General features: G+C 37.1%; 1 long non-coding RNA gene across 1 annotated transcript in view; it reads left to right on the top strand.

Annotated features, from left to right (window-relative positions):
* The window catches only part of LOC134756793 (uncharacterized), a 1394997-nt gene extending 1390490 nt beyond the window's left edge, over positions 1-4507 (top strand). The window contains exon 11 of the long non-coding RNA XR_010129979.1: positions 3328-4507. This is a non-coding gene — a long non-coding RNA (uncharacterized lncRNA). The remainder of the gene's footprint in view (positions 1-3327) is intronic.
* The last annotated feature ends 8198 nt before the right edge of the window (positions 4508-12705 follow it).

Raw genomic sequence — 12705 nt, 5'->3', positions numbered from 1 at the left:
TGGGGCAGAAAATTAAACTATTACCACTCAAACACAGTACCCAGATATCCTAAGAGTTCTTTATATTACTCCCAAATACACTAAATCTCCCAGCTCTCAAACTTTCCACTAACCACTAATGTATCTAACAAAGGCTATCAAAAGTGATTTGGTATAACAAGCTGTAGCACATTTTTTAAATGCCTAATATGAATGGACTATGATTGTTGCTAAATTTTTAAACTCATTTTTGAATATCATTTTATATTTTACCAATGTTTAAAGTCCAAAAACATATAAGGCTCTGTTTTAAAGATTCTATTTTCAAGAACATCTATTTATTCTCCTTTGAGGGAAGTGACATTTATTGTAGAGTTCAGGATTACCCTATCGGCTCGTTGCAAGACCTCGTGCAATCTCGGTTCATTTACTCTCTTAAGCTAGTTCCCAAGGTAAAACGAAAAAGTGTTTACTACATATCTAGCTATAAATTGCTGTGAGTACTGAGTGTGTTGAAATTATGGAATCAAAGATAATATTCATGTTGCAAATGTGATCAGTCCTGCAGTGGCTGTAAAAGAATATACAGGTGATGACGTGGTTGGAATTTACCCAGTGTGAGTGTATGATTCAAGCCCATAATAATTGTTTATTTTTGGCCATTATATGAACCAGAATAAAGGGTGAAGCAAGTATAAATCTACCAAACAGAAATCATTCACCAAAACTAAATGCATACTTCTGTGCTAGTTTCAAATTGCATTAATACTCACTTTCACTATTTCTTTAAGCAAAGTCACACATCTTCATTCCTCTCTCTACCACATGATATTAAAAGATATTTTATTAGGAAAGAAGCAAATACGAATGAATTCAAACATCATATCAGGTACTTCTTCCTTGATATTAGGAAGTAAATCAAACTTGAACTCTCAATACAAAAATGCATATTAGCCTCTGGTAATCACAAGTTCACATTATTTCCTCTTTTTAAGAATGAGGTAGAGTGGAAGTGGTGGTTATTCGAGTGTTTTATTGAGATATTTGTTTTTGTCTTAATCAATAGTCTTGAACAGTCTTAAAATCAGAGATACAGACAATAATCATGGGTGGTTACTTTTACGAGAAAAAAATCTGCTGTGTTGTCTATTTCCTACCTAGTTCTATTATAGTACTGTGGGGCTAGTGTTACTATTAGCCCCATTTTATAAATGACACAAGTGAGACTTAGAGTGACTTACTCAAGGTTTTAGAGTTAGAAGCTGTCATAATAGAATCAAACTCAGGCAAGCTAACTTTTAAGTGTCAGAGACGAAATCACTTTACCACACTGCCTAATGTTAATGACTATGAGAAAGGAAATCATTTAAATCCTGTTACACACTGAAGAAATATGCTTACTGCCAACAGTTCTCAAAATGTGGTCCAAATTAATTTCAGAAGAGAAAGTGAAAGAGGAAGAGGAAAAATTGCCTTTTTTCTCTCATTTTCTCAAGATAACACAGTAGAATTTTCTAGAGGCTATGTGATGTGTGATATCACAACCAAGTAAAGGCCGAAAAAAAAAATTTAAGAATCAAGCTGTCTTCTATTCAACCAGACATTAAAAGAGACTTGTAAAACTGTAAAACATTGCCACTCATCTCACTAAATAATTTTCATTTTTGAAAATAAAACTCTTTCTAAAATATATGTTAATTATTTTAAGACATAGTGTGTTTATTTTTAAATAAACAACTAAAGACAAAAAATTTCTAGGTTTAATTCTAATGAAATGTTGACATACATAACTCATATAAATAGCAGTACTTTGATGATAGTCTAATACTTTTTAAGAAACCAAAGGGGTTCTGAGACCAGAATATTTGAGAACCACTGCTATAAGGCATTTTAATTACACACCATTTCCTCTGCCTAGGTCAGGTTAGCTAGATGTTCAGAAAGTCTAGGTGTTTTTAAACAATGTATCTGCGGCCGGGCGTGGTGGCTCACGCCACGTCAGCACTTTGGGAGGCCGAGGCGGGCGGATCACGAGGTCAGGAGATCGAGACCATCCTGGCTAACACGGTGAAACCCCGTCTCCACTAAAAATACAAAAAATTAGCCGGGCAAGGTGGCCGGCGCCTGTAGTCCCAGCTACTCAAGAGGTTGAGGCAGGAGAATGGCGTGAACCCCGGGGGGCGGAGCCTGCAGTGAACCGAGATCGCGCCACTGCACTGCAACCTGGGCGACAGCGAGACTCCATCTCAAAAAATTGTATCTGTTTGGGTAGATTTATGGCCTAAGCTTATCACCATTCTATAACATCCTTCTCAAATTTCATTTTGAAAAATACTCTTTTAAACTATAGTATAAAGTTTGATTTTGTATGCCCGAGGTTTGAAAAGGTCATTAGTTCAAAATCAATGGAGTGGTTTTTCATTCCTTTTAATGTAGGATCAAGTTCATTTTGATTTGGAACTCAGTAGGTTATAATAACCCACTGCGAGCATGAAACTAAATGAGAGAAACTGTATTGAGCAAGTGGCACTCTTGAAGTTTTCATAACTTTGTGTTGCTAGGAAACAACTTTACTATCAGCTCAGAGTTTAACTTGGAGCATCTGCTTCATTTAAAGTCTGGCTTCCAGGCAGTGTAGATTGCATTGAGCATTGGGAGGGGGATAAAAAGCCAAAGCAAAACCAATTACTTTCTAAAAACAACAACAATGTTAAAAGTCTTGAAAGCTGAGGGTCTTATGCTATATTTGTAATTATATCCTTTGGAACTGTTGCTAGAGGGGTTGTCTTTCTGCTAACTCATAAACCTGAAGTCCAGAGTAGAAATCGGGATCACTCAGGTTCAAAAGTTCTAAGAAATGTACAGTGAGAATTGAATGATGGCATCTCAGCCTTTGAGGAGGGAGTGAGAGGGGAAAATATACTCTATGTCACTGACTTGCATTTTAACATATTCTTCTCAGGCAAAATTGCTACTTTAAGGAAATGTTTTATGATGTATGCAGGTCATATATTCTACCCTTCCTTCTGCCCTTTTCCTTATTGTTTCATATTTCAGCATGTTATGGTAAGTCTGGAACAGGATAGAGAAACAGCATATACTGTACTGGCCAGTTATTTGTCCTTTTCATACAAATTGATGCAGTAGCCTAGCACCATTTTTTCAAGGCATACCTGCTTAAATAAATTAATACTAACATTTCTACCATTTCATAAGGGAGAAACGTAAATTTATATCCCAATGAACGGAATATCACATGACCTTTACCCAACAAAAGCAAGTTGTGTTACTATTTTCATGTTAACAAGTCCAAGTCCTAAAAATTGAACAATTTCTTCTGTTTCACAGCATTGCCATCTGTATTTTCACTCCTGAGAAGTTTGAAAATTAAAAAAAAAAAAAAAGATCATCAAGAATAAGGGATGAACCACAAAAAGAAAGAAAGGCTGGAAGAGGGTTTTACAGATTTTTAAGAAATATAACTCATTTGCCTGAGCATTCTTTCAATATCCTCATTTTAAGGTTACTTCTAAAAAGAAGAAATGATTTTTAATATTTCCTTCATCTGGAGAAATAACTGTCGCTGTTCGGTATTCACAGACTTCCTGCTGAGGACTGCTATAGCAATAAACTCTGGTCTCACGATAGGCAGCCATGATGAGAAACGGCCCCTGCATAGAGATGGTTTGAACTGTGTGGCTCCCTCCTGCCCCATATAACCATCGCGAGAAGAATGTAACAGTGGCCTTCCGTTAGTGAACTTTTTACCGTGATTCCCGAGTCATGACCCCGACCCAACTTGAAATCTACTGCTGGCATTTTCTTGTCATTGGTTTGACACATGAATTAGCAATTTAAGACTTTGCCTCCATACTAACACCAACATCTTATTTGTATGGCTCTGGCGCTAGTTCCTGCCTCCTTGTCCTCTAACTCTATCCCAGTTATCACCCTTAATTCAGTATGCTGTTGGATCTCTGGTTAAATCTCTTAGAACTTTCCATTCAAAATAACATACTTTATACTTCAGAGCCACCCTTAGGTTTGGTACTTCTACTATGTCCATGAATTGAATTTTTGCATCTGTTTCTCTATATACGTATTTTTCATTTAAGATATTTGTTCTTAAGTCGTATAATTTACCTGGTGAAAGACCATACAACAGTACTTGCATGTAGTCTCCCTATAACTGATGAACGTGCATGTTTCTTTTCTCTGATAAATTTTATGTCAATTTTACTACATTTTTGAAATTCCCCCAGCGTAATGTGGTAAAATTTATCAACTAGGTTTTATACTGCTGTTTTAAATGAAACAGAGTTGAATTAAGGTATAATGCATTCCCATAAAAATTGCCTAGGTTTCTTTTTTGAAATCTCATTTTATACAGGCAGCCAAGATATTCAAAGTTGATTGTATGGATAAAAATTTCACTCAAAAAAGTACTCAAACCTATCTCTGGTTTATAGGACACGATTTTAAAATCTGGATTTAAATATTAGAGGTTGGCTTTGTAGTTAGTTACTAGCTAGTGTTAATAGCATGGACATAGATAAAATGTTAACACCCACATGAAGAAATCTCATCCTTTGCTTTTGATAGGCTTAGAAAATGATTGAAATTAATGTGACTGAACTATTCTTTTTCCTAAAATAATTTTTGAGAACTGTTTGAAAAAGGCTGTGATAATTTTTTAATGTCTGGTTCAAAACTGATCTCCTGCAGTAAGCCTTCCCAGATAGTCTATTATTAAAGACCTCTATTTTTATATTTTACTTTTTATTTCCACTGTATAATGCTTTGCTTTCTTATTAATTGCTTTGGTAATCTTTCTTAGCTGCTGTCATGCTTACAAGCCCTCAGAGAATTCTTCTTTCTTGGATCATGAAGATAAGGATCTCTCTGTCAGTGATATTATTCTTTAGCCTGAACAATTCATTCTGTATAAAGTAGGTGTTCAATCAGGGAAGGGATTATGGGAATATAGGACTATGTTTTTATTAGTCAAAAGGCAAGCTATCCTGAGAAAGTTGCTGTCAAAAACCATGAAAACATATTGTAAAATTTTATTTATTACTTATAAGTAATATTTTTAGAAGAGTGGGCTGGGGAAAAGAGTAAGTGAATCTCAAACTACATTTTAAAATTTCTTTTCTGCTAATTTAAATATTTTAGTTTCATTTAAAGGTTAAGTATTATAACTGAGAGCAGAAAAGGAAATTATGTTCATTCAGATTCTTTAGCCCATGCACACAATTATCTTTCTTTATACAGTTATAGAGATTTTAAATTGCCAATTGGGGGTATAAAATAAACTCTTCATATTACCTACTAAATCTCATGAATTATAGCTACCTGCTTTTTGCTTTTGCTTAAGTAATGCAAGGCCCTTTCCCTTTTTACTTATATTGTTGAATCCTATAATATATAATCTGCTAACTTTTCCTTTATTTCCCCTTCATTTCTCCATTTCTTAAAATATGTGATGTAGCCAATTACCAGTTGAGGACATACCTTTTCTAAATGTATAGGGTTCATATTTGAAGACAATTAAAAATCTTGGACAATGTTTTTCTCTTGTTAAAAAGAGTATTACTAGGTTTTACTCCAAATCTTTTTTTAAAAATTCAAATCTGGCACCATTGCTATATTTATCTCCTTTATTTTACCTGAGCAATGTGTGATTCAAGAAGACTGACGATTTTTTTAATTAGAAAATTGATGTTGACACTATTCCTTTCTGTTTGGTAGTTTTCCTTCTAACAGTCAGACTCCTCTGCTGCAGGTCTGCTGGAGTTTGCTGGAGGCCCACTCCAGACCCTGTTTGTCTGGGTATCACCAGCAGAGGGTGCAGAACAGCTAAGACTGCTGCCTGTTCCTTCCTCTGGAAGCTTTGTCCCAGAGGGGCACCAGCCATATGCCAGCCAGAGCTCTTCTGTATGAGGTGTCTGTCAGCCCCTACTGGGAGGTGTCTCCCAGTCAGGATACACGGTGGGGCGGGGGGCGGGGTGAGCAGTGTCAGGGACCCACTTGAGGAGGCTGTCTGTCCCTTATCAGAGCTCAAACACTATGCTGGGAGAACCACTGCTCTCTTCAGAGCTGCTGAAGCTGTGTCCACAGCCGCCCCTTCCCCCAGGTGCTCTGTCCCAGGGAGATGGGGGTTTTATCTGTAAGTCCCTAACTGGGGCTGCTGCCTTTTTTTCAGAGATGCCCTGCCCAGAGAGGAGGAATCTAGAGAGGCAGTTTGAGTGGCCTTGCTGAGCTGCAGTGGGCTCCGCCCAGTTTGAACTTCCTGGGGGCTATGTTTACACTGTGAGGGTGAAACTGCCTACTCAAGCCTCAGCAATGGTGGAGGCCCCTCCTCCCACCAAGCTTGAGCGTCCCAGGTCAACCTCAGACTGCTCTACAGTAACCAAAACAGCATGGTACTGGTAACAAAACGGATATATAGACCAATGGAACAGAACAGAGGCCTCAGAAATAACACCGCACACCTACAACCATCTGATCTTTGACAAATCTGACAAAAACAAGCAATGGGGAAAGGATTTCCTATTTAATAAATGATGTGGGGAACACTGGCTAACCATATGCAGAAGGCTGAAACTGGATCCCTTCCTTACACCTTATACAAAAATTAACTCAAGATGGATTAAAGACTTAAATGTAAGACCTAAAACCATAAAAACCCTAGAAGAAAACCTAGGCAATACCATTCAGGACACAGGCATGGGCAAAGACTTCATGACTGAAACACCAAAAGCAATGGCAACAAAAGCCAAAATTGACAAATGGGATCTAATTAAACTAAAGAGCTTCTGCACAGCAAAAGAAACTATTATCAGAGTGAAAAGGCAACCTACAGAATGGGAGAAAATTTTTGCAGTCTATCCATCTGACAAAGGGCTAATATCCAGAACTACAAAGAACTTAAATTGACAAGAAAAAAACAAACAACCTCATCATAAATTGGGCAAAGGATATGAAAAGACACTTCTCAAAAGAAGACATTTATGTGGTCAACAAACACATGAAAAAAAGTTCATAATCACTATTCATTAGAGAAATGCAAATCAAAACCACAATGAGATACCATCTCACACCAGTTAGAATGGCAATCATTAAAAAGTCAGGAAACAACAGGTGCTGGAGAGGATGTGGAGAAATAGGAACACTTCTACACTGTTGGTGGGAATGTAAATTAGTTCAACCACTGTAGGAGACAGGGTGGCGATTCCTCAAGGATCTAGAACTAGAAATACCATTTGATCCAGGAATCCCATTACTGGGTATATATCCAAAGGATTATAAATCATGCTGCTATAAAGACACATGCACACATATGTTTATTGTGGCACTGTTCACAATAGCAAAGCCTTGGAACCAACCCAAATGCCCACCAATGATAGACTGGATAAAGAAAGTGTGGCACATATACACCATGGAATACTATGGAGCCATAAAAAAGGATGAGTTCATGTCCTTTGCAGGGACATGGATGAAGCTGGAAACCATCATTCTCAGCAAACTAACATAAGAACAGAAAACCAAACACCGCATGTTCTCACTCATAAGTGGGAGTTGAACAATGAGAACACATGGATACAGTGAGGGGAATATCACAGGGAGGGACAGCATTAGGAGAAATACCTAATATAGATGACACATTGATGGGTGCAGCAAACCACCATGGCATGTGTATACCTATATAAAAAACTTGCACATTCTGCACCTCTACCCCAGAACTTAAAGTATAATAATATAATAAAAACGAGATCCAAGTAGATATGGCTTAGCTCAGTGCCAAAAAATAAAAAGAAAGAAAATTGAACAAAATTCTGTTGCATTATAATCAAGTATAGGCACTGTGTTAAGCTCTTTACATATTCATGATCACTCAATCCTATAGAAAATAACCCTGATTCCAAAATCTGCTATTGCTTTTGTAATTACTAGGTTAAATTTATTTTGTAACCATCAGACACGTTATTTTCACACAATAGTTATTCCGTGGTTTGATTTCTTCTTCATATTTTGTGGTTTGATTTACTTCTTTTTAAATATTCTTCCTTTTACTTATTTTTTAATGTAGATACATCTTATGATCAACACCATTTTTCTGCCTCAAGAAAATCTTTCAACATTTCTGGTAGGGCAGGTGTTAAATTATGTCCCCAACTGACAGACAAAATGGACTCCCCATGGCTAACTGAGTACTCAAAGTTAAAACAACCAGGCAACCATGGCTGGGTGAAGGTGCAATCACATACTGTATTCTTGAAAAAATATTTGCTATGGTTTGGGTCTGTTTCCCCACCATATCTCATGTCGAATTATAATCCCCAGTGTTGGAGGTGGGGCCTGGTGGAAGGTGATTGGATCATAGGGGTGAAGTTCCCATGAATGTTTTAGCACCATTCCCCTTGGTACTGTCACTATGACAGTAAGTTCTCATGAGATCCAGTTGTTAAAAGTGTGTGGCACCTCCCCCATCACTCTATTGTTCCTGCTCTTGCCATATAAGATGTATCTGCTCCCCCTTTGCCTTCCACCATAATTGTAAATATCCTGAGACCTCCTCAGAAGCCAAGCAGATGCCAGCCTCATGCTTCCTGTACAACCTACAGAACCGTGAGCCAATTAAATCTCCTTTCTTTATAAATTACCCAGTGTCAGTTATTTCTTTATAGTAGTGTGAGAACAAACTAATAAAATATTGAAAAGGTATCACAGGACCGCCCTTTCTGCAATCAAGCCAAACCAGCTCCTGTCATTGGTACCAAGATAGACTGCAGCTAGAAATTCCTCCACTAACCACCCATAGACTACCTGAGCCAGCCAGACACAAGCGAAGCATGTAATGTCTTGCTTAAATGTCATCCAATTCAGACCCTGCACCTCATTGCCTCCAATCTTACAGTTTTTGCCTTTATAATATTTTCTAATCTTTTACCCCTGAACTCCTCCTCAGAGTGCACTTTCCTTTTGCACTTAAGGCTATATCTGCCCAATCTGCAGACTTCTTTTAGAAAATAAAGTTCTCCTATTGCCTTTGCAGATTTCATTTGTCTTTTGTTAACCTGAGTCAGCTGGCAATGAAGTTCTTCAACTTTTTGTTTCTCTAAGAAGGTGTTTCTTTCACTTTTATAGGATAATTTTACTATATATTAAACTTTAGGTTAGTGGGTATTTTTTTACATTTTGATACTTTAAGTATCTTATTCCACTTTCTTCTTGCTTTCATGGTTTCTGGTAAGAAGTCTATTTTACTTCTTTTATTTATTCCTCAGTAGGTTACGATGCTTCTTTCTCTGGCTTCTGTTAAGATTTCCACTTTGCCTTTGGTTTCTGTGATTTGCAAATGATATACTTATGTGTAGTTTTTAGTATTTTTTTCTGCTCAGTGGACTCTGAGTTTCCTAGATTTGTGGCTTAGTGTCTGTCATTAATTCTGAAATGTTCTGGGCCATTATCTCATCTATTAGCCATGTTTACTTCAAGACTTACATTATCATTTCACATATTTTGCCCCATTCTTTCTGCTTTTTCTAGCATTCCAGTTATGTATACGTTACATCTGTCGAAATTTTCTTACAGTTCTAGGATGCCCTGCTTTTTTATTCATTTTTACAGTTTGGGAAGTTCTATTGACCTATCATATGCTCACTGATTCTTTCTTCAGCTGTGTCTGCTGATAAGCCCATGAACAAAAGACATTCTGTTACATTATTTGTGATTTCTAGCTTTTAAAAAAACAAAAACACCTCTGTGTTAGGTTTACCTCTCTCTGCCTATATTACCCATCTGTTCTTGAATGTTGTCCTCTTTTTCATTAGGTTACTAATTAGTCATTTTAAATCTCCTGAGAATTCCAGCACCTGTGTCATAACTGAGTCTGGTTGTGATGCTTGCTTTGTCTGTTCAGACTGTGTTTTTTCCTTGCCTTATGGCATGCCTGGCAATTTTTTGCTGAAAGCCAGACATAATTTATCAGATAATAAGAACTGAGGTGAACAGGTCTCTGGTGTGAGGATGTGAGTTAATCTGGCTAGGAATTGGTCTTTGTTTAATGTTTGCTGTAGCTATAGGTGTCAGAAGCTTCAAATTCCTTCAGTGTCCTTGTTTTTGTCTGTCCCCTGACTTTGGGTTTCCTGATATACTCCTCCTTAGAGAGAGTCTGTATCATGCTGCTGTCTCAGCAAGAATGCAGTATTAGGACACTGCAGTCCTGTTGGTGTGGTGGTAAGGTGTTGGGAAGAGGAAGGGTTCAATAATCTCTCATTTCAATCTTCATCTTTTAGTGGGCCTGTGACTTTCACAACTATTTCTTCTTGTATAGCTTCTCCACCTCTAGCCCATTAGATAAGACAGGAAAGCTATGGGCAACTGGAGCAAGAATGCCTTTCCCCCATACCTCTGGGACAAGGCTCTGGTAAGGTCTTTCCCCACTGGAGAGCATTCTTTTGCTATAGAAAAAGCCCTGGGCATATTTCACAAGGGTTACTTTTCTCCCCCACTGACAGAGCATCCAGGGGATCTTTCTCAAATATTCACAGTAAGAACCTGGTAGAGTTCCTGGAGGTAAAACCCACAAAAGTATGGGATTCCACTAAAACCACAGCTCTTAGGGTTTTCTCACTCTTACACTAATCCACACTCAGCCTCTGGCAAATCACCAAAAATACTGTTTAAGTGCTCTTACGAGTTTGTGACACCAGTAGTTTCTGTTCCAGGGAAGCACATCTCAGCTATGACTCTAGATCCTCCCGTCTCTTCAGATGTCAAGATGACTCTTTTTCTTGCAACCTCAGTTCACTGATGAAGCCAATAAAACACATTCATTTTTACTTTGCCAAGCTTTTATTTGTTGTTGTAAGAATGGGGATGATGTCTCTCAAACCTTTTACGTGAAAGCCTTATTGGTTTTTAGCAATACACATTTATTCAAAAATTGATTAATTTGCTCAGCAAACAATTATTGAGCATCTAATATATGCCAGGCACTGTATGAAGTGTCCGTAGCCATCAAGAGGAGCCAATCAGAATGTGTCTCTGCAGCCTCTTTCCACTGGTAAACCAGATGCAGATGTTTTGCGGTCCTAATTATTGAAGGAGTTCCAGGATTCTCCAAAATAAAATCTATCTTTTTTCCATTTCAGCTGACACACTATCAGATGTGCAAATTCCATGCGGAGGTATTTGTTTCCTTCTCCTGGTGTCAGGCTGTTGAGTGTGATTTGTACTTCCTGCTGCTTTGCTTCAGGCAAAGGAGGAGGTGACAGCTTCAAGTTGAATAATTAGACTAATTGCAGTACACACCCGAGGTTCTCAAGGAAAGCGCAAATACAGAAAATCAATTTTATAGTATTATTATCCAATTTTACAGTGTGTAATAATATATTTATGAAGCATCATCTTCAAAAATAGAAATAAAGACGATGAACATAAACAAAAATAAAACCAAAATAGGCTCTATGCCCAGAAATCCAGAGCAATAAACTAAGTGCAGCAGGAAAATATTGCCTAAAAGGAAGAGTTTTCAGAGACACAAAAAAGTGTTTTGAAAATGCTTTCTTCCAGATTGAAAGAGGATTCAACATCTTAGCTGTGTTAGGAAAATACAAGTTTTCACACAAAGAGACCATACAGAATGTGTTTATCAACTCTCTTAATTTAGCAGTTAGGAAATTAATCATCAGAAATGATATCATACTTGTGGGAGCTCAAAGTCTGATTTAGATCTCCAGTCTCCTGAACGCCAGTTCATGGTTTCATCAACAGAGACAAGAACTTTATCTATGACTTTATGTTCTTCATTGATTAGCTTTATGCAAAATTCATTGGCAGGATTTAGACAAAATAAACTAGAAAAAATTGGAGATATCAATAGAAGAAATTAACATAGATTCATGAGAGCGATAAACAGGCTTCAGAAAGCTACTGATATATAGGTACCTTGTTTTGTCATTGTATTTTACTATATCTGAAGTAAAAGTGAGTTTCATAAATTTTGTACAGATAGGGGTCTCCATTAAGTCAAAATTTAAAAAAAAATTCAGAACACTGAAAGAAAACAATTTACAAATCAATAAAAAAACTCTTTTATCCCTACCACTTTTTTTAATGGAATGATTTGCAGTTTGATGTGTAGATTATTAACAGACATTGATAAATAGCTTTGACTCAATTTGTGCTTTTGCTTCACTCCACATACCACTGCTCTGTCAGGTTTTGAAAACATCAGAGACAGAAGCATGAAGCATGCCTGCCTCAACAACATTGAATTTATGAATTCATATCTAACAGTATCACTGTTATAATCTGAGATGGTTCGTTGTTTTAAACATTATTTCTCATTTGGTCTTTAAGAAGATTATGATTGTATCTGTGCTTCTAAAGTGGCAATTTAAAATCCTTGTTATGGCAAAGAATCCTATTTTTCTAAAAATCGTTAGGTATACCTAAAATTGTTAGGTATGAAAATAAACGCTGGTTTAAAAATATCAATTATATGTGTTTTTCTTTTTCTGATTATGACATAAATATTTCAATAGGTTTGAACATAATAAAAAATTAGTATCTTTTATGGGCCAAGAAGGCAAATCAAATTAAGCACGCTTGTGTGTGGTAGGGGTGGGGAAAGCATGGAGAGCCAGGGGATAAGGAAAGAAAGCCAAGGGAAGCCAGCAAGACATGAGACGAGAAGCAGACAGTGGCTATGAACCC

This window comes from Gorilla gorilla, chromosome 12, assembly GCF_029281585.2.
Source record: "Gorilla gorilla gorilla isolate KB3781 chromosome 12, NHGRI_mGorGor1-v2.1_pri, whole genome shotgun sequence".
Taxonomy (NCBI): Eukaryota; Metazoa; Chordata; class Mammalia; order Primates; family Hominidae; genus Gorilla; species Gorilla gorilla.
Note: the sequence above shows the minus strand (reverse complement) of the source record. Positions and strands in the feature narration are given on the sequence as shown.